At 37.3% G+C, this 24,616-nt stretch overlaps 1 pseudogene; it reads left to right on the top strand.

The window, feature by feature from the left end:
- LOC136397475 (DDB1- and CUL4-associated factor 8 pseudogene) overlaps positions 1-24,616 on the top strand; it is a 161,426-nt pseudogene that overhangs the window by 24,852 nt on the left and 111,958 nt on the right.

The following is a 24,616-nucleotide window of genomic DNA, read 5'->3' as shown; positions in this document are numbered from 1 at the left end:
TTGTTAAGGGAAATCGAAAAAGATATAATGAGATGGAAGAATATACCTTGTTCTTGGTTAGGAAGAATAAATATAATCAAGATGGCCATATTTCCCAAAGCAATATACAAATTTAATGCAATTCCCATCAAAATTCCAATGACATTTTTTAAAGAAATGGAGCAAAAAACATCAGATTTATATGGAACTATAAAAAACCCCGAATAGCCAAAGCAATCCTAAAAAAAAGAATGAAGCTGGGGGCATTACAATACCTGACTTCAAACTATATTATATGGCCATGACAATCAAAACAGCATGGTATTGGCAGAAAAAATAGACACTCAGACCAATGGAACAGAATAGAAAACCCAGAAATAAAACCACATTTTTATAGTCAAATAATTTTTGATAAAGGGGCCAACAACACACAATGGAGAAAAGAAAGCCTCTTCAATAAATGGTGCTGGGAAAACTGGAAAGCCACATGCAAAATAATGAAACTGGACTACAGTTTGTCCCCCTGTACTAAAATTAACTCAAAATGGATCAAAGATCTAAATATAAGACCTGAAACAATTAAGTACATAGAAGAAGACATAGGTACTCAACTCATGGACCTGGGTTTTAAAGAGCATTTTATGAATTTGACTCCAAAGGCAAGAGAAGTGAAGGCAAAAATTAATGAATGGGACTACATCAGACTAAGAAGTTTTTGCTCAGCAAGAGAAACCAATAACAAAATAAACAGACAGCCAACTAAATGAGAAATGATATTTTCAAACAATAGCTCAGATAAGGGCCTAATATCCAAAATATACAAAGAACTCATAAAACTCAACAACAAACAAACAATCCAATAAAAAAATGGGAAGAAGACATGAACAGACACTTCTCCCAGGAAGAAATACAAATGGCCAACAGATATATGAAAAGATGCTCATCTTCTTTAGTTATTAGAGAAATGCAAATCAAAACTGCAATGAGATACCACCTCACACCTGTTAGATTAGCTATTATTAACAAGACAGGTAATAGCAAATGTTGGAGAAGCTGTGGAGAAAAAGGAAGCCTCATCCACTGTTGGTGGGAATGTAAAGTAGTACAACCATTATGGAAGAAAGTATGGTGGTTCCTCAAAAAACTGCAAATTGAACTACCTTATGACCCAGCAATCCCTCTACTGGGTATATAACCCCAAAACTCAGAAACATTGATACGTAAATACACATGCAACCCCATGTTCATTGCAGCATTGTTCACAGTGGCCAGGACATGGCCTGTCAATAGATGACTGGATAAAGAAGATGTGGTACATATACACTATGGAATACTACTCAGCCATAAGAAATGATGACATCGGATCATTTACAGCAAAATGGTGGGATCTTGATAACATTATACGAAGTGAAATAAGTAAATCAGAAAAAACCAGGAACTGCATTATTCCATACGTAGGTGGGACATAAAAGTGAAACTAAGAGACATTGATAAGAGTGTGGTGGTTATGGGGGGAGGGGGGAGAGGGAGAGGGAAAGGTGGACGGGAGGGGCACAAAGAAAACTAGATAGAAGGTGATAGAAGACAATCTGACTTTGGGTGATTGGTATGCAACATAATTGAATGACAAGATAACCTGGACATGTTATCTTTGAATATATGTATCCTGATTTATTGATGTCCCCCCATTAAAAAAAAAAATGAGGAGCCCAATTCTTGTCTTGATCACCAAGGGGAACTTGAAAATAGGCAATATATGCATGTGTCACAAATGATGAAATAATGCGTCACAATATTTAACAGAAGGTGTCAGGACTATTTTTACATTTATGCCTACTCAAAGAAGCCATGATTCAATCTTAAAACAAAATATGAGGGTGTTTTTATTAGATAATAATTTTTTACATTTAAAAACAACTATAATTATGTAAAAGTGATATTTTAAAACATTATATGCTTTGTGGTTATGTTCAATTCAAGAGTCATTGCTGTTTAACTCAAATTTAAAAACCAATGCGTGCCATTAACTGTAACAAAAAGAAATTAAAATTGTATAAAAACTTGAGCATGCACTAAAAGGCCGATTTCAGATTTCGAATTAGTGATGCAGAAATATATAAAAACAGTTCTAAAACCTCACGCCACAGAAAATGAAAAAAAAAATTGTTCCCGAGTGTAATGATAGTTTTTACTTTTCTTTTCTAATTTGGATGCCTTTTATTTCTTCTTCTTGTCTGATTGCTGTGGCTAAGACTTCCAGAACTATGTTGAATAAGAGTGGTAAAAGGGGACACCCCTTCCTTGTTCCTGATTTTAAGGGGATTGCTTTTAATTTTTGCCCATTGAGTATAATGTTGGCTGTTTTTTTGTCATAAATGGACTTGATCATATTGAGGTATATTTCCTGTATTCCCACTTTGCTGAGAGATTTGATCATAAATGGGTGGTAAATTTTATCAAATGTTTTTTCTGCATCTATTGATATTATCATATGATTTTTATCCTTGCTTTTGTTTATGTGATGAATCAATCACATTGATTGATTTGCAAATATTGTATCAGCCTTGCCTCCCCAGAATATATCCCACTTGATCATGATGTATGATTTTTTTCATGTATTGCTGGATCTGGTTTGCTAATACTTTGTTGAGAATTTTAGCATCTAAGTCATCAGGGATATTGGCCTATAGTTTTCTTTCTTTGTAGTGTCTTTACCTGGTTTTGGAATGAGGATTGTTCTTACCTCATAAAAGGAGCTTGGAAGTCTTCCCTCCTTTTGAATTTTTTGAAATAGGTTGAGAAGGAAAGGTTTTAGTTCTTCTTTGAATATTTGGTAAAATTCATCTGTGTAGCCATCTGGTCCAGGACTTTTGTTTGCTGGGAGTTTTTTAATAACTGTTTCAATTTCATTTGTTGTAATTGGTCTGTTTAGGTTTTCTGACTCTTCCACTTTGAGTTTTGGAAGATTATATGTTACTAGGATTCTATCTATTTTGTCTAGGTTGTCCAATTTTTTGGCATACAGATCTTCATAGTATTTTATTACAATCCTTTGTATTTCTGTAGTGTCAGTTGTTTCTTCTACACTTTCATTTCTAATTTTATTTATTTGAGTAGTCTCTTTTTTTCTTGATGAATCTGGTTAAAGACTGATCAATCTTGTTTACCTTTCTAAAAAAAATCCCAGCTCTTGGTATCATTGATATTCTGTATTTTTTTTTAGCACTATGTCATTTATTTCTACTTTGATCTTTATTATTTCCTTCCTCTGGGCTTTATTTATTCTTCTTTTTCCTCTGAGCTTTATTTTTTCTTTTTTTTAATTTATTCTTCTTTTTCTAGTTCTTTTAGTTTTATTTTATTTATTCATTTTTAGAGAGGAGAGAGAAAGGAAGAGAGAGAGACAGAGAGGGAGAGAGAGAGGAGAGAGAGACAGAGAGAGAAGGTGGGGAGGAGCTGGAAGCATCAACTCCCATATGTGCCTTGACCAGGCAAGCCCAGGGTTTCGAACCGGCGACCTCATCATTTCCAGGTCGACGCTTTATCCACTGCGCCACCACAGGTCAGGCTTTCAAGTTCTTTTAAATGCAGGATTAAATTGTTTATTTGAGCTTTTTCTTGGTTCCTATGGTATGCCTGTAATGCTATGAACTTTCCTCTCAGGACTGCTTTTGCTGTGTCCCATAAATTTTGTCAATGTATGCTCATTATTGTTCATTTCTAGTAATTTTTTAATTTCTTCTTTGATCTCATTGTTTACCCATTTTTTATTTAATAACATGCTATTTAGCCTCCACATGTTTGAATGTTTTTCAGTTTTTCTATTGTAGTTGGTTTCTAGTTTCATGCCATTGTGATCAGAGAAGATGCTTGATATAATTTCAATTTTCTTAAATTTACCAAGACTCATTTTGTGTCTTAACATGTGGTCTATCCTGGAGAATGTACCATGAGCACTTGAAAAGAATGTATATTCTGCTGCTTTAGGGTGAAAGGTTCTGAAGATATATATTAAATCCTGTTAATCTAGTGTGTCATTTAAGGCTGTTGTTCTTTTGTTAATTTTCTTTCTTGAGGATCTATCCATTGATGTTAGTGGGGTATTGAAATCTCCTATTATAGTATTGCTGTTGATCTCTCTCTTTATGTCCATCAAAATCTGCTTTATATATTTAGGTGCTCCTATATTAGGTGCATAGATATTTATAATGATTATATCCTCCCTTTGCATTGCTCCTTTTATCATTATGTAGTGACCTTATTTAACCCTTACTATAGCCTTTGTATTAAAGTCTATTTTGTCAGATATAAGCATTCCTACCCCAGCTTTTTTTTTTCATTTCCATTTGTGTAAAATACTTTTTTCTGTGCCTTTATTTTCAGTCTATGTGTACCTTTTTTTCTGAGGTTTATCTCTTGTAGAAAGCATATGTAATGGTCCTGTTTTCTTATCCATGCAGCTACCCTATGTCTTTTTATTAGAGCATTTAATCCATTTACATTTAAGGTTATTATTGATATTTAGTTGTTTATTGCCATTTTATTCTTTAAATCTACAATCCTCTTTTTCTCGATTTTTTTTTCCTTTCTCTTTTTACAGCAGGCCCCTTAACATTTTTTGCAGTACTATTTTGGTTTTAATGAGTTCCTTGTGGTTTTTTTGTTGTTGTTGTATGAAAAGCTTTATATTTCTCTTTTAATTTGAACAATTGGCTTGGTGGATAAAGAAGTTTTGGTTGTAGGTTCTTGCTTTGCATCACTTTGAATGTTTATTGCCAATCTATTCCGGCTTCAAGTGTTTCTGTTGGGAAGTCAGATGTCATCCTTATGGGGGCTCCCTTCTTTTTCTTTCTTTCTTTTTTTTTTTTAAGGTTCAGAAGCTTCCATTACACAATCTTATCAGTGCTTGTCAGGGCAGCATTCTGCCCCCATAGGACTTGGTGTTCCAAAGCCTGCACCAAACACTTGTATCAGGGCAGCACCCTAATCTCCAGCCATCCTCCTACAGTCAGGTATTACATGTTTTTAAAATTCTTGTAAGACACGAGTATACCTGCCACAGCATACCAGTTGATAATCACTGCTCTATATCAATTTATGCTGTCACAATTGGTAAGATTTCATCCTTTTTTTTTTTTTGAATGTTGAAGGGTTTTATTAAAAGGAGGAGATTTATTAAATATGGTGGCTGCATATGGCTGACATGGGGCATTGCAGACCCAAATCTTGTGGGTCAAATACATTTCAGAGGTTGGTTATATACCCTTAATCACTATAAAACCAGTAGCCATGGCCACCAGCACAGCCACCTGGCCCATGCAGGTTGGCATTAGATTCAGACAGAGAGTAATGAAACAACAGAGCCAAGAACTAGTGTAGCATTAGCTTCAATCCTAGCTTGCACCCTGTGAGCAAGAAATACACACAGTGGGAAAACATGTCCCTTTTGATTCAAAGCCACTGACGTATTCGATTTTCCTAGAATCAAAGGTTTCTAGCTCACCAGCCTTATTCACCTCAGTTCCCCATCTGCTTCTCTTTGCTCTAACTCTGCACAAACTGGATTCTCCTCTCCTTTCCTCCACGTGGCCTTTCTGTGCTCTACTCTCTAATGCTAATCTCAGAAACCGAGAGAGCAAGCTCCCAGTCTGCCCCATTTTAAAAAAATTAATTTTAATTGGGTGACATTGATAAATCAAGGTACATATGTTCAGAGAAAACATCTCCAGGTTATTTTGACATTTAATTATGCTGCATTTCCATCACCCAAAGTCCAATTGTCTTTCATCACCTTCTAACTGGTTTTCTTTGTGCCCTTCCCCTCCCCCAACCCCCTCCCTCTCCTCCCCTCCCTGTAACCACCACACTCTTGTCCATGTCTCTGAGTCTCATTTTTATGTCCCACCTATGTATGGGATCATATAGTTCTTAGTTTTTTCTGATCTACTTATTTCGCTCAGTATAATGTTATCAAGGTCCATCCATGTTGTTGCAAATGATCCTATGTCATCATTTCTTATGGCTGAGCAGTATTCCATAGTATATATGTACCAAAGCTTTTTAATCCACTCATCTACTGACTGACACTTGGGCTGTTCTAGATCTTTGTTATTGTGAACAATGCTGCAATAAACATGGGGGTGCATTTCTTCTTTTGAAACAGCGCTATGATGTTCTTGTGGTATATTCCTAACAATGGGTTAGCTGGGTCAAAAGGCAGTCCAATTTTTAATTTTTTGAGGAATCTCCATACTGTTTTCCATGGTGGCTGCACCAGTCTGCATTCTCACCAGCAGTGCAGGAGGGTTCCCTTTTCTCCACATTCTCACCAGCACTTATTCTGTGTTGTTTTGTTGATGAGAGTCATTCTGACTGGTGTGAGGTGATATCTCATTGTGATTTTAATTTTCATTTCTCTAATGATTAGTGATGTTGAGCATTTTTTCATATGCCTATTGGCCATCTGTATGTCCTCTTTGGAGAAGTGTCTATTTATTTCTTTTGCTCATTTTTGGATTGGATTGTTTGTCTTCATGGTATTGAGTTTTACAAGTTTTTTTTATAAATTTTGGTTATTAACTCTTTATCAGACATATTGTCAAATATGTTCTCCCATTGTGTAGTTTGTCTTTTTATTCTATTCTTATTGTCTTTAGCTGCACTAAAGCTTTTTAGTTTGATATAGTCTCATTTGTTTATCCTGTCTTTTATTTCACTTGCCCATGGAGATACATCAGCAAATATATTGCTGCAAGAAATGTCAGAGAGCTTATTGCCTATGTTTTCTTCTAAGATGCTTATGGTTTTACAGTTTACATGTAAGTCTTTTATCCATTTTGAGTTTATTTTTGTGAATGGTATAAGTTGGTGGTCTAGTTTCATTTTTTTTCAAGTAGCTGTCCAATTTTCCCAAACCCATTTGTTGAAGAGGCTGTCTTTACTCCGTTGGAGCTCTTACCTCCTTTGTCAAATATCAGTTGTCCATAAAGGTGTGGGTTTATTTCTGGGTTCTCTGTTCTGTTCCATTGATCTATATGCCTATTCTCATGCCAGTACCAGGCTGTTTTGAATACAATGGCCTTGTAGCATAACTTGGTATCCGGAAGTGTGATACCTCCCACTTTATTCTTCCTTTTCAAGGTTGCTTAAGCTATTAGTGTTCTCTTTTGGTTCCATATAAATTTTTGGAATATTTGTTCTATATCTTTGAAGTATATCATTGGTATTTTGATTGGTATTGCATTTAATTTATAAATTGATTTGCATAATATAGACATTTTAGTAATGTTTATTCTTTCTAACCATGAGCATGGTATATGCTTTTACTTGTTTGTATCTTCCTTGATTTCTTTTACCAATGTTTTATAATTTTTTGAGTACAAGTGTTTTTTTTTGTTTTTTTTTTTTACAGACACAGAGAGAGAGTCAGAGAGAGAGATAGACAGGGACAGACAGACAGGAACGGAGAGATGAGGAGCATCAATCATTAGTTTTTGTTGCGCATTACGACACCTTAGTTGTTCATTGATTGCTTTCTCATATGTACCTTGACCGCGGGCCTTCAGCAGACTGAGTAACCCCTTGCTCAAGCCAGTGACCTTGGGTACAAGCTGGTGAGCTTTTTTGCTCAAACCACATGATCCCATGCTCAAGCTGGCAACCTTGAGGTCTCGAACCTGGGTCCTCAGCATCGCAGTCTGATGCCCTATCCACTGTGCCACCACTTGGTCAGGCTCGAGTACAAGTTTTAATCTTCTTTTATCTTCAGTTTATATGCATCTTTTGTTTTAAGGTGTGTCTCTTATAGACAGCATATGTATGGGTCCTGTTTTCTTATTCATGCAGCTACCCTATGTCTTTTGACTGTATCATTTAATCCATTTACATTTAAGGCTATTACTGATTTGTAATTGTTTATTGCCATTTTATTCTTTAAAACTGTATTCCTCTTTTACTATATTCTTTTTCCCCTTTGATCTGTTTACAACAGGCCCCTTAGCATTTCTTGAGGCATTGGTTTGGTTGTAGAGAATTCTTTGAGTTTTTTGTTTGTTTGTTTGTTTTTTGTCTGGAAAGCTTCTTATTTCTCCTTCAATTTTAAATTATAGCCTTGCTGGATAAAGTAGTCTTGGTTGTAGGCTCTTGTTCTACATTACTTTGAATATTTCTTGCCATTCCCCTCTGGCCTCAAGTGTTTCTATTGAGAAGTCAGAAGTCATACTTATGGGGGCTCCTTTGTAGGTGATAGCCTTTTTTTCCTAGCAGCTTTTAATATTTTCTCTTTATCACTTAGCTTTGGTATTTTAATTATGATGTGTCTTGGTGTAGATTTCTTTAGGTTTCTCTTTAATGGAGTTCTCTGTGCTTCTTGAACTTGTGAGACATTTTCCTGCCTTAATTTAAGAAAGTTTTCAGCTATGATATGTTTGAAGAAAGTCTCGATTCCTTGTTTTTTCTCTTCTTCTTCAGGAACTCCTATGATACAGATGTTATTTCTCTTCATGTTGTCACAAAGCTCTCTTAGAGTTTCCTCAGACTTTTTGAGTCTCTTTTCTTTTTTCTGCTCTGCTTCCATGCCTTCATTTATCTTGTCCACTAACTCGCTGATTCAATTCTCAGCTTCATCCATCCTGCTTTTAATTCCTTCCATTGTGGTCTTCAGTTCTGATATTGTATTTGTCATTTCTGACTGATTCCTTTTTATTATTTTAATGTCCTTTTTTATATTTGGTATCTCTTTATTTAGGTGTACATAATGACCATCTATTGTTTTCTAAGATCTTTGGCCCTGGCCAGTTGGCTCAGTGGTAGAGCGTTGGCTTGGCGTGTGGAAGTCCTGGGTTTGATTCCCGGCCAGCGCACACAGGAGAAGCGCCCATCTGCTTCTCCACCCCTCCCCCTCTCCTTCCTCTCTGTTGTCTCTCTTCCCCTCCCACAGCCAAGGCTCCATTGGAGCAAAGATGGCCCAGGTGCTGGGGATGGCTCTATGGCCTCTGCCTCAGGTGCTAGAGTGGCTCTGGTCACTACAGAGTGATGCCCTGGATGGGCAGAGCATCGCCCCCTGGTGAGTGTGCCGGGTGGATCCCGGTTGGGCAACATGTGGGAGTCTGTCTGACTGCCTCCTCGTTTCCAGTTTCAGAAAAATACAAAAAAAAAATCTTTGAGCATTGTAACAATCATTATTTTAAACTCTGGTTCTGGTGATTTGTTTATATCTGACTCATTCAGTTCCTTTTCTTGGGATTTCTCTTAATTTATTTGTGTTGCATTTTATTGCCTTCTCATTTTGTCTCTGTAAAAGAAGGTTTTGGCCACTGGGGTCCAGTGGGTGTGGCCTCTGTGTTCCCTAGGTGTGTTCTGTCTGAAGGCCCGCCACCCCTTCTGCTGCTGCTGCCTAGGGCATTCGGTTATGGGCCAGGGTTCCTCTGTAATAATTAATGGCTTTTCTCTTGCAGCTTTTAGTATTCTTTCTTTGTCTCTTAATTTTGACACTTTAATTATGATGTGTCTTTCTGTAGGCCTACTAGGGTTCCTCTTTAATGGAACTATCTGTGCTTCTTGAACTTGTTTGACTTTTTGCTTCATCAATGTAGGGAAATTATCAGCTATGATTTCTTCAGATTCTCTATTTCTTGTTCATTCACTTCTCCTTTGCAAACTCCTATGATGTGGGTGTTGTTTCTCTTCATGTTGCCACAGAGCTCTTTTAGAGTTTTCTCAGACATTTGGAACTGCTTCTTTTTTGCTGCTCTGCTTCTGTGATTTCATTTATCTTGTCCTCTAAATTGCTTATTTAAGCCTCTGCTTCATCCAGCCTGTTATTAATTCCTTCTAGTGAAGTCTTTATTTCTGATATTGTATTTGTCATTTCTGACTGGTTCATTTTTTATAATTTCAGTGTCTTTTTTAATGCTTGTTATCTCTTTATTTAGGTGCTCATTATGTCCATCCATTGTTGCTCTAAGTCCTTGAGCATCCTAAAAATCATTGTTTTAAACTCTGCATCTGGTATTTTGGTTACTTTCATCTCATTCAGTTCTTTTTCTGGGGATTTTTCTTGTTGATTCATTTGGGTTGCATTTCACTGTCTGCCCATTTTGTCTGTGTATTAGGTAGTGCTGTCTGACTTTAAAATTTTTGTGTGGTCTTTATGAAGAAGATGGGCTTGGTGGTACTGTCCTCCATGCAACTAGTTTTCCTTGTTCTAGGAATGCTTCTTGAGGGTACTATTTTCCCTCTTGTTTGTTGTGAGTAATAGATGCAGCTGGTCTTTTTGTGGGTATGTTTATCCCTTCAGGCTGGCTGGCTCTAAGGGTCAACCTTGATTATGTATATTACAGACTGTGCGCTGTCTGTCGTGTTGAATGTATTTATTTTCCACAGTGTCTGGTGCCTGTTAGACTCCACCTTTGGGTGTGCTGCTTGTATAGGTAGTTCAGTCTAGGATTGGTGCTGTCTGCCATCCAACTAGTGTTGGCTCTAGTTCTTCTTGGGTTGGCATCAGCTATTGTTTGTAACCCGCTGTTGGTTACCAGTTTGCAGCTACTGCACTTTTCACTGTTTGTGTCTCCATTTTCTGTGCCTGGGTAGTGTTGGAGGGGCCAATCTTTGTATGAGGATAAGCTTCCTCCCTCTTATAGATGACAAGAGCTTTGTAAAAGCCCCAAGCTCCGTAAGATTTGTCTCCACTTTTCAGCTGCTCCTCCTCCTCTGACAGCTGCCTGCTCTTTCCAGAGCCTTCTGTAGTAAGACTGCAGTGTGGGCTCAGACTGGCCCCACCCAACCTACCCCTCTACAGATTACATGCTTGGTGGTTTAGGGCAGCTGAGGTTGTGAATACAATGTTTGTGGGGCCCCCTACTTCAGGAATCTCTTGGTCAGAGTCTCAGTACTGGGAATTTAGCCCCTATTCCAGAGCTTGATCCCTCAGCCACTGTTGGATACTCAAATTTTATTTCTCCCCAACAAGGTGAGCAGAAGGTTAGACTGAGTGTGGCTGCAGAAGGTCTTTCAGCTATTAAGACTCCAGTCTCAGGGAAGAAGACGGAGAGAGTCCTCTCCTGGGGCTGACTGTGCCCCTCCCAAAGGTGGCTAAGGCCCTTGACCAGATCCAACAATAAACTCACAGGGACCCACACTTTAAATGTCCATGTTCCAAGCCTCTCTCCCTTCCCCCTGTGGAATATAGCCTATTAGGACAGAATATCCAGCACCCAGGCCAGCTGACTGTGAAGCTCTACCCTATCCAATGCACATGAGCTGCTGTGCAGATGCTGATCAGGGAGAGTGGAACTTGCTTCAGTGGGGGCTGGTGTGAGGAGCTTTCCCTTAGGATACCACTCTAATAAGCGTTGTTAGGTCCTGAACCAATGCTTTCCATAGCTGGCCCCTGAAGCTCTGGGCCTTCCTGGCAAGTACCTGGTGCAGACCAGTGGGGGACACTGCCCATGACTGACCATCAGCAACCTTCTTGGAGCTACAAGCAATTCAGGGTTTGTGGCTGACTCTGCTGGGCCCAGATGTACATGGAAATACCAAGCAATACTCCTAGGCTTGCTTTTTCCCACTCTGGTTTTGGGAAAAAGTTTGCTCAAACAGCCAAGTTTACCTGAGTCTCACCTCCTATAGCTTGTCTGCTGGCCTGGGTGCCACCGTGAGAGTCCCTGCAGGCCACTGCTCACTCTTGGGACAGGGCAGCACTTTCTGCCTCTCCGACCTTCCTACCAGTCTTGGTTTGGCTTCTTTGGTGATCCTTGGTTATAGATTCCTCTTAGTTTAGTCCGAAGTTCGTTTTCCAAGATGATTGTTCTTAAATTAAGTTGTAATCCAATTTGGTCCAGGGAGGTGGCAGTTGGAATGTCCACCTTCTCCATTGCCATCTTTCTTCAAATCTATGGTGTGCTGGGTACAGCTTTAACAGGGCCCTGAAATCATGCTCCTCTCAGCTGTCCTTGATCAGAATGGCATGGAGACAGCCCGTGTTCAATTTTGGAGTCTGGATTTACATTTGTTTGTTTTTTTTCTTAGAAGTTTTAGCAGTCCTTAATAATTCTCATGGAGGCCCTGGCCGATTGGCTCAGTGGTAGAGCGTCGGCCTGGCGTGCAGAAGTCCCAGGTTCGATTCCCGGCCAGGGCACACAGGAGAAGCGCCCATCTGCTTCTCCACCCCTCCCCCTCTCCTTCCTCTCTGTCTCTCTCTTCCCCTCCCACAGCCGAGGCTCCATTGGAGCAAAGATGGCCCAGGCGCTGGGATGGCTCTCTTGGCCTCTGCCCCAGGCGCTAGAGTGGCTCTGGTCGCGGCAGAGTGATGCCCCGGAGGGGCAGAGCATTGCCCCCTGGTGGGCAGATCCCGGTCGGGCGCATGCGGGGGTCTGTCTGACTGTCTCTCCCCGTTTCCAGCTTCAGAAAAAAAATACAAATAATAATAATAATAATAATTCTCATGAATTATTTTCAAAATATTTTTTAAAGCCCAGATCCAATTCCTGAGTCCCTGAATCATCGTCTTCACTCTCCACATCTCAGGGTTCCATCATCAAATTTAATATGTCTAAATTTAAATTAGCCCCCTTCCTCACTATCAGCTTTGCTTTTGGACTTCCATATTTTACTCTCTCTCTCTCTCTCTCTCTGTTGTCTTGTTTCTCAGGGGTGAGCATTCTTCATATCTTGCCAGTATTCCTTAACAATGTCTCTCCAGCCTATCGCTTTCCCAGTGTAGTTTACTGCTTTTGTTTCTTTTCAATATCTCATTACTTCATCCCTGAAGTATTTCAGAAATGAGCTGGTTGTCATGCTTTCATTCTGTACATTCTTTGCACTATGCTACATGATCCTGCCAAGTGAATCTGTACAGGTGGCCAAACTGGCCCATGTGTGGGTACTCTGCCCCAGTGTTCACACCATCCACTGAGAGGTGCAGCCAGGTGCCCTTGGTCCCAGACACTGTGAGAATCTCCAGTTAGAGGAATTGATATCATTAATGACACTGGGACATAACTTGATTGGGATTCTGGTATGTGTCCAGTGCCGTAGACTGGGTAGGCTGAAATTATGGGAAAGTGATTTGGACTGTATTCCCCCAGAGAGGAATCCATAACATAAGACCATCCTCTGAGAGCTGGGTTCTGTTAAGTTCCACTTGAGAAGCTGGTCTTCAAGAGGATGGAGCCTTAAGTATTCATAGAAATCACTGAGGGAACTTTTCAAAAATACATATGTGCCAGAGATTCTGAAATGAAACATTTGGAATGGATCTAGGATCTCTGCATTTTTAAAAGTTCTGTGGGTGATTCTGGATTTAAAGCTGTTATTTAGTGTTTAGCTCCCCCTTTGGCCGGGAGATTGATTCCCATGGAACTATGCTGGTTTCCCAAGGCAGTGATGGAGCTCTTTGGGGGTTATCAGGCAGAATCTTTGGGGAAATGGTTAAGGGGCAGTTAGTGGTGCAAAATCTCACAAAGACTGTTTCTAGTGCAACTCAGTCTCCAGAGCCTGCAGTTCATAGCCTTCAGCTAAGTGAGAAAGTGCTTTTCACCTTGGAAAATAAGACATGAAAGAACCCTGAGCATCTGGGTGAACATCCATCACTATAGGATTGATCGAGTGCCAGAGCTGTGTTGCTCTCACTGCATATTGACACAGTGCTCTGACTGAAATTCAAGAGAAAGGATCTTTGAAGAGTAAAATCTCATAGGCTAGAGAAAAATTTCTTCCAGTATTCCTTATGTACTTGGTTCTTGGGAGGAGCTAGTTGGGAAATGTGGAGTAGTTTGGAATGTTATGGGTTGAATTATACCCCTTTACAAAAGACTTAGTCTTTGCAGATATAATTCGGATAAGATGAGGTCATTAGGGTGGGTCTTAAGTCAATATGACTGGTGTCCTTCTAATAAGAAAAGAAGACAGATACACAAGGAGAAGATAGCCATATGATTGGCAGAGGCAGAGCCCAGAGTGATAAATCTACAAGCCAAATGATGCCCAGGACTACCGACAAACACCAGAAGTTCAAAGAGGCGAAGAAGGAGTCCCCCCTATGATTTCAGAGGAAGTGTGGTCTGCTGACACCTAGGTTTTGTATTTCTAGCCTTAAGAACTGTTGGAGAAAATATTCTGTTATTTTAAGCCACCCAGATTGCAATATTTTGTGACAGCAGCCCTAGGAAACTAATCCAAGGCACTTTAAGTCTGTTCCCATTACATGAGTAAAACAAATTTAGTGAACTAGTTGGTCTTCCCCTGTAGAGTCCCCATTCTGTTCAGGAATTTTGTTAATGCAATAAGCAGAGGAACTCGTGGACATGGAGAAAGGAGCCACATCAGATAACTGACCTCTAAACTCTCAATTAAAGAATCAGAAGAAAAAAATTTCTTCAGTGTATTTTACTTTTAATCACTCCCACCCCCCATAAAATTATAACAAAATTCAGAATTGGACTATTTTTCAATCAAACTGTTGTTTTTCTTTTTTCTTTAAATATGTGATCATATACTTTCCTCTTTACTTTACACACCGCATGCATGATTTACCAATTGCTATGAAGTTGCTGTCACCAAACCTAACAGATTATAATGATACCTATGAGACTAGTGCTCCCTGACAAATACTTATAAAGAGATCTTCATCAAATGAACAACGATTTGCAACTTGCTATTTTTTTTGTACATGCCATTTTGCCATATGTAATTCTTATGCTTTTCTAATTGCTCTCATATACATCTTCTTACTTGTCACCAAAAGAACTAAACAAGTTTTGTGAGGGGCATAACGTCAATTTCTGTTTTTCATGTTGGCTGGGGAAGAAAGGGTCACAGTGACTACACTGGAACTGAATGTAACAATCGTGCAGTTTATGGTACCCTTGAGGCCCATTTAACATCTGTCATCCATCTGTTCTCAGTGATAATCCATACTATAGTACTAACTGCCTTTTGTAAGATATCAAAAATAAAATTTTGTTATTAATTACTTATCAATACAAATTTATCAATAGCTCCCTGGAAGTAGTAGCTGTTCCCTGAAAGATATTTGCTACAAAAGCTATGGGAGTAAAGATTAATAATAGCAATATTAATAATAAGAGCATCTAACTGATACAGAATGATTGCTATAGTACTAAGTGTTTTATATTCATCAATTTGTTTCATTCTCATAATAGAAATTGTTATTACCTTTATTATACAGAGACTGAGGCTTGGAAATGTTAAATAAGTTGTTCTAACTACTGCTTATTGGTGTAAGAGCCTGTAGGTTCTGAACCACTTCTCTGGATGGCCACTGGATGTCCATAGAAGGCATGCTGATCCATGGTTTTAGATTCTATCGTGTGACTAGTACTTGGAATACTGTTTCATTATTTTGTTGAATCAGTAGATTTTAGCAAAGTAGCTAGATATTCATTCTTTAGGTTGTAACCTAATCTACTCTATTAGTTTGCTGTCACTATGGTAACAAATTACCCCAGCTGGGTGGCTTATAAAACAGAAATTTATTCTCTGACAGTTCTGGAAACCTGAGTCTAAAGTCAGTTCTACTGAGCCAAAATGAAAGTGTAAACAGGACCATACTCCCTTTCTGGACTCTAGGGAGAACGCCTTCTTTTTCTCTACTAGTTCTGGTGACTGTCAGGGTTCCCTGGCTTGTGGCTGTGTCTCTCCATTCCATCTACATATTGCCTTCTTTGTCTCCATGTCTGCTTTTCAAGATGCATGTGATTGCATTTGGGACCCACCTGGATAATCATGGCTCACCTTTTCCTCTTATATCTTTGTCTTAATCACATCCTTAAGGATAAGCTTGTTGGTTTTTCTTGTGTGGGCCTAGCACAGGACGTGGCCCCCAGTAAACACTCCCTAAATGTTAATCTTTATCAAATTGAATCCATCTTTATTGTGGGGAGAAAAATGATGGGATCCTTTCTATTGCCCATGCATTCTGTTTAAACTAATTCTGTGGGAAATTCTAGTGTTCGCTTGGGTATTTCCTCTTAATCTGAATATTACTGATGAACATGCTGTGCAAAACTAGTTATTTAGGACTGAATAGTTCATTGTTCTAATTCTTTGATCTGTTATTCTTTGCTTTTCATATGGGTTGCCCCAGCTACTTGCTATATTGTAACTCTTTCCAAAAAAAAAAAGACACAGTGTGTATATGTGTGTATGTGGTAGGTGTGTGTGCACATGAGTTTGTGTGTACATATGGTTGTGTGTATATTTATGTGGTATGTGTACACAGAGTGTGTGTTTGTGCAAATGAGGTACAGCAAATACATTTGAATTCATAACCTCTTAACAAAATTCCATCTTTAATGACCTTTCAATTTCTTTCTGATATAAAGAAGCATTCATGGTTGAGTTCTATTAATCATATTCAGTAGGGAAGCCATGACACTACCAATGTGAGTTTTTCAAATTGTATTAATTACAGGAGACACTACAATGTTACAGCACAGTGCTTGAGAACTCTGTTATCATATCTACAACGCAAATGCAAATGCAGCCCCATCTGATGCTTTTGCAGAACCACCTAATTAGACCATGTGACGGCAGAATGTTGGAAAGTTGATTACTGAGAAGAACTCTAAGATAATTTACTTTTGTCCGACAAATATTAATATTATTCACTCATCTAGAAACATAAATGTCATGGTAGAGATAGAATCAATGATAAAAGTGATCATTCTTTTAGATCTTTTATAATGAAATCAGTTTTATTTGTTAAATTTGTGAATAGCATGGAAATGCAGGCTGAGGGGAGAAACAGAGTCAATGATTTTAGTAGGCTGATTTTCTTTTAAACATACTTAAGTGTTTTAAGTAAATAAAGTTAATAAATAGGTAAAACATCTTGGTAAATTTTCAGAGAGAGAGAATACCCATCTAATTACCACCCATGTAATAAACTGAACATAACCAGCATCTTGGAACTGTACCCTTGGGCTCTGTTCCCGTCACTGTCCTCCATACCCCTGTCTCCATAAGCACGCTTTTGACTTCTAACCTCATAAATTTATTTGAGACTGGCATGATTTGGGAGAGTAGGCAAAATGTTGGCAAAGTAAAAATATGCAGTAAGCTGTCACAGAGCTTAGGACACAAAATCCCCTAAAAAAGCAAAAATATTTTGGGGATTGTGAGCTGGTTTTGATTTTGACAAAGTGGGATGAACAAAAATTATTGGCAAAGTAGAAAAGAAGTCTGTGTAGTAGCAGTATAAAAATTACTTTTTATAGAAAAGATGTAAACATTTGTGTTTTGTTAGTTTGAAAGTCTTTTCATAAGTACACGTGTGGCCCTCTTGATAAACTATAAGTATGTTAAATGCTAGAAACTGTTCATGGCAGGTCTTCCAAACAGCTTTGAGGGAAGTGCTAATATTTCATTTGAAATAACAGAATGGTAGGTTAAATAAGGCCGGGGAGAAAACATTTAGGGCTAAAGAGACAAAATGTGCTAGTCCGATGCTGAGGTAGTTGACCCTTGGATATGGATGACATCAATCCTCAAACACAGCACTTGAACAGAGTGCACCTGGGCCCCAGGTGGTGAGTGGGGGAGACAGGCTGGTGGGAATTTCCAAGGAGAGAATAAAGAAGTTTCAGAGAGAGGAAAGTGACTCATGCAACTCTGAATCCTGGAATCTGAGGTTTAACTATTTTGAGAAGTTAGCAAAATGGGGGGGTTGTTCAAAAAGGATTTGAAAATTAGTGTCCTTGACAGATGAAGTTTCTGTGGAATGTGGGTGGGTGGGAGTAGTGAGGAGAAGCTTGGCCAAGAAGACACACCCACAGCAGGTGTATGCGGACCATGTAAGCTTCCTTGGACACATAAAGCTATATAAAGCAATTTATGTTGGTGACATATTGCATATGCTCACATCCTTTTCTTGTTTACATAAATACACATCCCATTGTACTTTTCCTTTAAAAAAATAAACTCAAAACTTCAAAAATTTTCTTTTACTTTAGTGAAGAATCATTAACATAAGTAGCAAATAAAATTGGATATATTCCAGAGCATTTTTGTTATTAAATGGTCATTTGAAACATTTTTCCATTTATTTTAATAGAGTTTATTTAAACCTTTGAGAGGAGCCATGTCAATTAATGCTGTTCTTAAAACTATAATACACAGTCCTCTGAAACTGCCCCTGTGGTACAAACAAAACAAAACAAAACAAAAACCAAAAACCATATCTATGGATGCTTTAGCAAAAACCCAGTGTTTTCTGATGACTGCATTCTGGGTGTCTGAAATAGGGTTGAGAGGTGATGTCTTCCTGGGAAAAAGTTGTTGACAGGAGACAGCCTTAATGTGATTCTTAAACATGTATCAGACTTGCTTGAGATTTCCACCTCAGTGGTATTTACAGATCAGTCTTCAAACTGAAAGAAATAGCCTTTGCCATTATCTTATTCCCTTCTACTTCTTTATTTCTCACTTGCTTATCATACAGTATGATGATTATTTGTTCAGTGTCTTCCTTCATCCACTAGAGTTTAATCTCCTTGAGAGCAGGAATTGGGTCTTAAAAAGAACTATACACATTGTCAACCTGTTAGCCTGGCACATAGGAAACTCTCAGTAAGTTTTTTGAACAAATGAATGATTAGTTTTACATATATGTGTATATATACATAGATACAAATACATGTATAAACACACACATATCTATTATATTTATATAGATGTAATATAAAATATATATCTTATTTATATTTTTATTGTTTTATGTAACTGTTTCTATGAGACTTTTATCTTTATGTAATATGCTTTTTTTCTTACTGAAGATGCTAATTTTACTATTTATTATTAAGTAAAGGTAATTAATTTTGTAGTATCATTTTTCAAGAGAAAATTAATCTTCTTTTTTCTGTAGTGTATACCTCCAATGCTTATTTGAATAAGCTTGAAATTTTTTATGGACTGTTCTCCCCCCTCCTTCAAGGATAGCAGAGTAACTTTTTATCCTTATATTTTTCTGATACTTTGACATTAGCATAAACTTGAACTGTCATGAAATCAAAAGACATTGACAATCTTGGAGTCATAATTGAATGAAAACGATTGAACAAAGATCGATCTAATTCATTTGTCTTTGGTTCTTGACTTGTCAAATGATATTTCAGAATAAATTATTTATTTAACTGTTCAAATGAAAAGTCCAGTCATGAGAAATTTTAATGGCTATTATCATACTATATTCTCCCCAAAACAAAAATACTTCATAGCTTTTTTGAAGTCAAAGGATCTTCTAAAAAAAAAAAACAAAACCAAATAGCTGTCAAAAATGAATGTGTCTTACAAAACAGCTGTTATTTTTAAAAGCCAAAGAGAGTTGTCTCATTTCTTTTCTGAGTTATTTCAAAATACCAGGAACGAAAGATAACAGACAAAGTGACAAAGAACGCAATTAAAATCCTAACCTGTTCCAGCTGGTTAACTCCAATAAAAGGCACTATTTTCTTTTTTATCTGCATCTAAAAAAGCTTCTGTCACCTCAAATTACTTTAGTGATTCCTTTGTCTGATTATGATTGAATGAAGGATTTTGCTTCACAAAATTACTTTGAAATCCTGGATTAGACTTTATGATGTTGTACTCTCTATATAAAATACATGTGACAATTTATCAGGGGACTCAAACCCTTTTAAAGGAAAGCTAAAATATCACAACTACAATATAAGTAATTAAAGTAGATACTATATATGCAATCAATCAGCACTAAAACAGATTTTTTAAGCTGCATTAATACCCTTTCCCAATATACCTGTTTTCGACACTCATGGCCAATAGACTATTTGATATTTACTGTTTTACAAATGTATTAGACGAAGTGTGACTTTGAAGTTCTTTATCACCCTTATCCATTCCTCTGAAGTTGGCTGCTTTCTTATCAGCAAATGGCAACACCATCTGTCATGTTTGTCCAGCCAGGAATCTCAGTGTCGCTTTCATTCCTCTTGCCATCCTCCTTGCTGTACCACCCCCACCGTGAACTGGGCTGTGTGGCTACCTCCTAATCCCAGCTCCATGGCTGCTCAACTGGCTGCTTACTGTTGCCTGCTACTCCCTTTCCTACTTCCCTGACACTATCTTTTATTTTTTTTCTTTGTCTGAAATTGCAACCACTTCTTTTTTAAAGTAAATCAGATCATGTTGTTCTTCCATTTAAAACTTTTTAGTGGATTTTCATTGCTCTTGGAAAATATCCAAACGTTTTACTGGTCTGTAATGCCTTGGCTTTTACTTACTTGGCTCTTACAATTTGGCTCTTACTTATCTGTTCATTTTCTCTCACACCCTTTCACTCCTTGCTCACAATGCCCTCTAATTAGCTTCACAAATAAACAACCTTTTTTACCCTTGAGGCCTCTGCATTTGTTGTTGTTTTTTGCCTAGAATACCCTTCCTAGAATCTTTGTACCAGGCTGGTCCTTCTTCTTACTTGTGTGTCAGATTTAACAAGAGGTCAGGATTAACAGTCGGAAGGACTAGGAAGCAATGGCTGTTTCTCCACTCTATTAGGCACTTTGAGGATCTCTATCTACATCTATGTCTATGTCTATATCTATCTATATCTATAATCTATCATTTATAACTGTATATTACCATACTATGTTACTTCATATTCTCTTAAATAATGCAGAAATAAAGATCAATATTACCTAGTGTAAAATATTTTTTAGACTACATTTAAAACAAATATTTTCTTGTAAAATTGATTAAACCAAATACTCACTTGACTATGAAAATGTGTTCTTACTAACTAATTGAAATTTTGCTGCATAAAGTACGGGAAGTTGTATCTTGATGATTTGAAAGTCCAAAGTAGACTAAGTTATGGAAAAATAGTTTGTTCCTTCATTCTCTCAACAGATATAGCTTATACATTTATAATAATATCTAATGCTATGTATATGATTAGTACACTTTTTTAATACATAAAAATTCTCAATAATCTAGGCATGTTTAATTAGTTTTCAAACTTATATTTTTGAGGATTTTAAAATAAAAGTATCTGTGCATAAATGTTGAATATTAATGCAAAATAAGTTTTAAACATTTTAAAATAAAATGCAGGCTATTATGTAACTGTTAAATGGAGTGAAAATAGTTGATTTTGAAAGCCAAGTTTATGGTTTCAAATAATCTGTAAACCTATATATCTCCATGTAGTGAATTTTAAACATTTAATCATCACTTTTAGATAAATATCATATAAATTATTCTAGTATATTATTAAATTAGCTTAATAAACATTGGCCAGATGTGCATAAATTGCTTCAGGAAATCTTAATTTGATGTATTCCTGTAAATGGTTTCTAAATAAGATTGTGGAACACTGTTTATCAAATTATATTCCTTATCAAATTATATCATTTTAGAGGAAAAAGATTATTTTCCTGATGTGAATTTTCAAACAATAATTAGAAGAAACTTTTTTATGAACTTAATAAATGTTAAATTATGCATCCTTTTAGAATAAAGTTTAAGGATAGCTCCAGAAATCTTTTCTTCGCAAGGATATAAGCAGCTATTCTATTGACGATGATGGAATGAAGAGCTCTGCACCTATTATCCATGAAAGCAAAGCTAGGTTAGTGAGAATCACTACCAAGTGTGGAGGAAGTTAAAACAGGAAGGTGTGACTGAGAGGCAGGACTGGTAGCAAGCAGAGCCCTCTGAAGTAGGTGGCTACACAGTGTAGTGAAACAAATCATCCTTGTTTGTAATATGACTATCAGAGAGCATTCTGTGGTTATGGATCATTCCTAATCTGGCAAAAGATCAGGGTCTACCAAGGAAGATGAATGAATTCTCTATGTTTCTCCCCAAAAGTAGCTTACTGTGTGAGAGAAGAATGCCAAGAAGTGTTAATGCAAAAAATCAAGTAGTTTCAGATCTTGTCAACTACCAAAAGGCTCTGTTTCCTTTTACAGACACACATGTGTGCATGTTGGCACGTTTTAAATGTTCAGGAAAACTAATTTCACGTAAAAACGATCAACAGAAAATTTCAAGGTTGTATCCTATATAAAATCAAAAATAAATAAATAAGGAGGAGAATAATTCCTTATAGTCAAAAACATGTCAGGGAGTCTGTGCCTACAAAACAATTCATTTTGGAAACCTATTATTCCAAAATGATCTAAAAGATGTTAAGAAATGCTGCAAGATAGTGCTCCTTTATTCGACGGTCAGAGGATTGTTTATCATGCAAATCCTACTTTGACTCAGCCAATTCCACACAACTGACTGTCTCTTGAAATACCTTTACCCTAGCACCAACTCTGCTTTTTCTCAAGACATTCAGTGGCACATGACAGAAATACCACTCATATGTAATTTCTTTAAGAAAAAGTGAATATCTTGACTCAGATAACGGAAACAAAAGGGGATAGATATTATGGTTTCAGTTAGGGTTTGAATCAGAAGCTCAACTGAATTTTGTCAAGACAACAGTTTTTCTGTCTTTTGTTCCTACAACCACCAGGCTAGGTGTTTTATAAAGCCAGCCATCAATAGCTACAGTATTAGTATTTGCTATCTATTAAATAAACCCCAGATAAATGTGTGCATCTTTTCCCTGATGGCTCTAGTCAAGATCTGGAGACTCCGATAATTCTAGCTTAGGTAACATAACTACATCTGATTCAATTACTACTGGCCAACTGCATGTATATGTTGTCAGTTTAAACAAGATTACTTAAACCAAAAACAAATACGGGTTAGCTTTTAAAATAATATAAAATTTTATTCTGAGAAGAAGAAAGAAAAGATGCTGGGGAAAAGGGCCAACAAAATTTCCTCTACTAGGCCCTGGCTGGTTAGGATAGCTGGGTAGAGCATCATCCTGAAACAACAAAGTTGCGGGTTCAATCCCCAGTCAGGGAACACATAAGAAGCAACCGATGAACACACGATTGAATGGAACAAAAAATGATTGCTTTCCTTCTTTTCAATCTCTTCCTCTGTCTCTCTAAAATCTATCTGTCTCTCTAAAAATCAATCAATAAATTAAAAAAAAAATTAAATCCTAGCCAGATAACTTGGTTGGTTGGAACGTCGTCCTGAAGTGCAAAGATTGCTGGTTTGATCCTAGGTCAGGGCACCTACAGGAATAGCTCAATATTTCTGTCTCTCTGTTTCTTTCTCCCTGCCACTGTCTCTCTAAATTAAGTAAATAAATTAATAAAGGGAAATACAGAAAAAGAAAAACATTTCTTCTACAGAGTACCACAATAAAAAGTGCATAAGCATATTTTCAGAAATATTTACAAGCTTATCATTTTGTACTTTGGAGAACTCAAATGAGATTTTTGCTTCCATACAGATAAGCAACAACATCAACAAAAAACTGTGATGAAGAGAAACATATGACAAGATGTCAGCCTGCATACTAGTTAGTCCTGTTTTTTTTTTGTATTTTTCTGAAGTTGGAAACGGGGAGGCAATCAGACAGACTCCCGCCTGCGCCCGACTGGGATCCACCTGGCATGCCCACCAGGGGGCGATGCTCTACCCATCTGGGGCATTGCTCTGTTGCAACCAGAGCCATTCTAGCACCTGAGGCAAAGGCCATTGAGCCATCCTCAGTGCCTGGGCCAATTTTGCTCCAATGGAGCCTTGGCTGCAGGAGGGGAAGAGAGAGAGAGAGAGGAAAGAGAGAGGGAGGGGTGGAGAAGCAGATGGGTGCTTCTCCTGTGTGCTCTGGCTGGGAATCGAACCCCGGACTCCTGCACGCCAGGCTGATGCTCTACCACTGAGCTAGCCAGCAAGGGCCTAGTCCTGATTTTATCAGCACTCTTTTTTTTTTTTTCAATTTAGAGCTTCTAAATTCAAATTAATTTATTCATTTTTATAAATGTATATATTTATTCCAATACCATATGAAACATACATTAGGCAGTCATGTGGTAAATTTGATCAGTTTAGACACATATTATATTAATAAAAATATTACTTTTTTTTAAAGCTAGTGTTCACTTATAAGTATTATTTTTCCAAATTTCCAATTAATTGCCTCATTTTCACTTCCTGCTCTATACAGGCCATTCTCTACCAGCATTAGGGATGACTTCTAGACATTTCAGGAAACTTGGAGCTGAGTAGAAAGGGAATAAGCAGGAATTTATCTTGAAGGCTTATGTTTCTCTCCTATGGTCTTTGAGAGAATGCAGTTTATCTTTTAGGCATTTTAATTATAATGACCAAGTTTCCCAGCCTGATAATTTAATTCTCAGGCATATTTCTTTTGAAACATATTTATTTAAAAACAAACAACAAATAAGGAGGATATTTTAAGTGTTAGAAAGACAATTACTATAGTAATTTATCTATTTTGAAATAAATAACTTGAAATCTAATTTATGGTTGAGTTATGGTTAGATCCCAAAAGTGAAGTGGTTACCAGGAAGAGGGGGGCGTGGGGAGGGGAAGTAAAGAGGGACAAATATAGTGATGGAAAATGATTTGACTTTGGGTGATGGGCACACAACACAATCAACAGTTCAAATGCTATAGAAATGTTTACCTGAAACCTATGTACTCTTATTGATCAATGTCATCCTATTAAATTTTATTTTCTAAATAAAAAAAGAAAAATTACAGTTATTTATAGACATTTCTG

The sequence above is a fragment of the Saccopteryx leptura genome, chromosome 3, assembly GCF_036850995.1.
Source record: "Saccopteryx leptura isolate mSacLep1 chromosome 3, mSacLep1_pri_phased_curated, whole genome shotgun sequence".
Lineage (NCBI taxonomy): Eukaryota > Metazoa > Chordata > Mammalia > Chiroptera > Emballonuridae > Saccopteryx > Saccopteryx leptura.
Note: the sequence above shows the minus strand (reverse complement) of the source record. Positions and strands in the feature narration are given on the sequence as shown.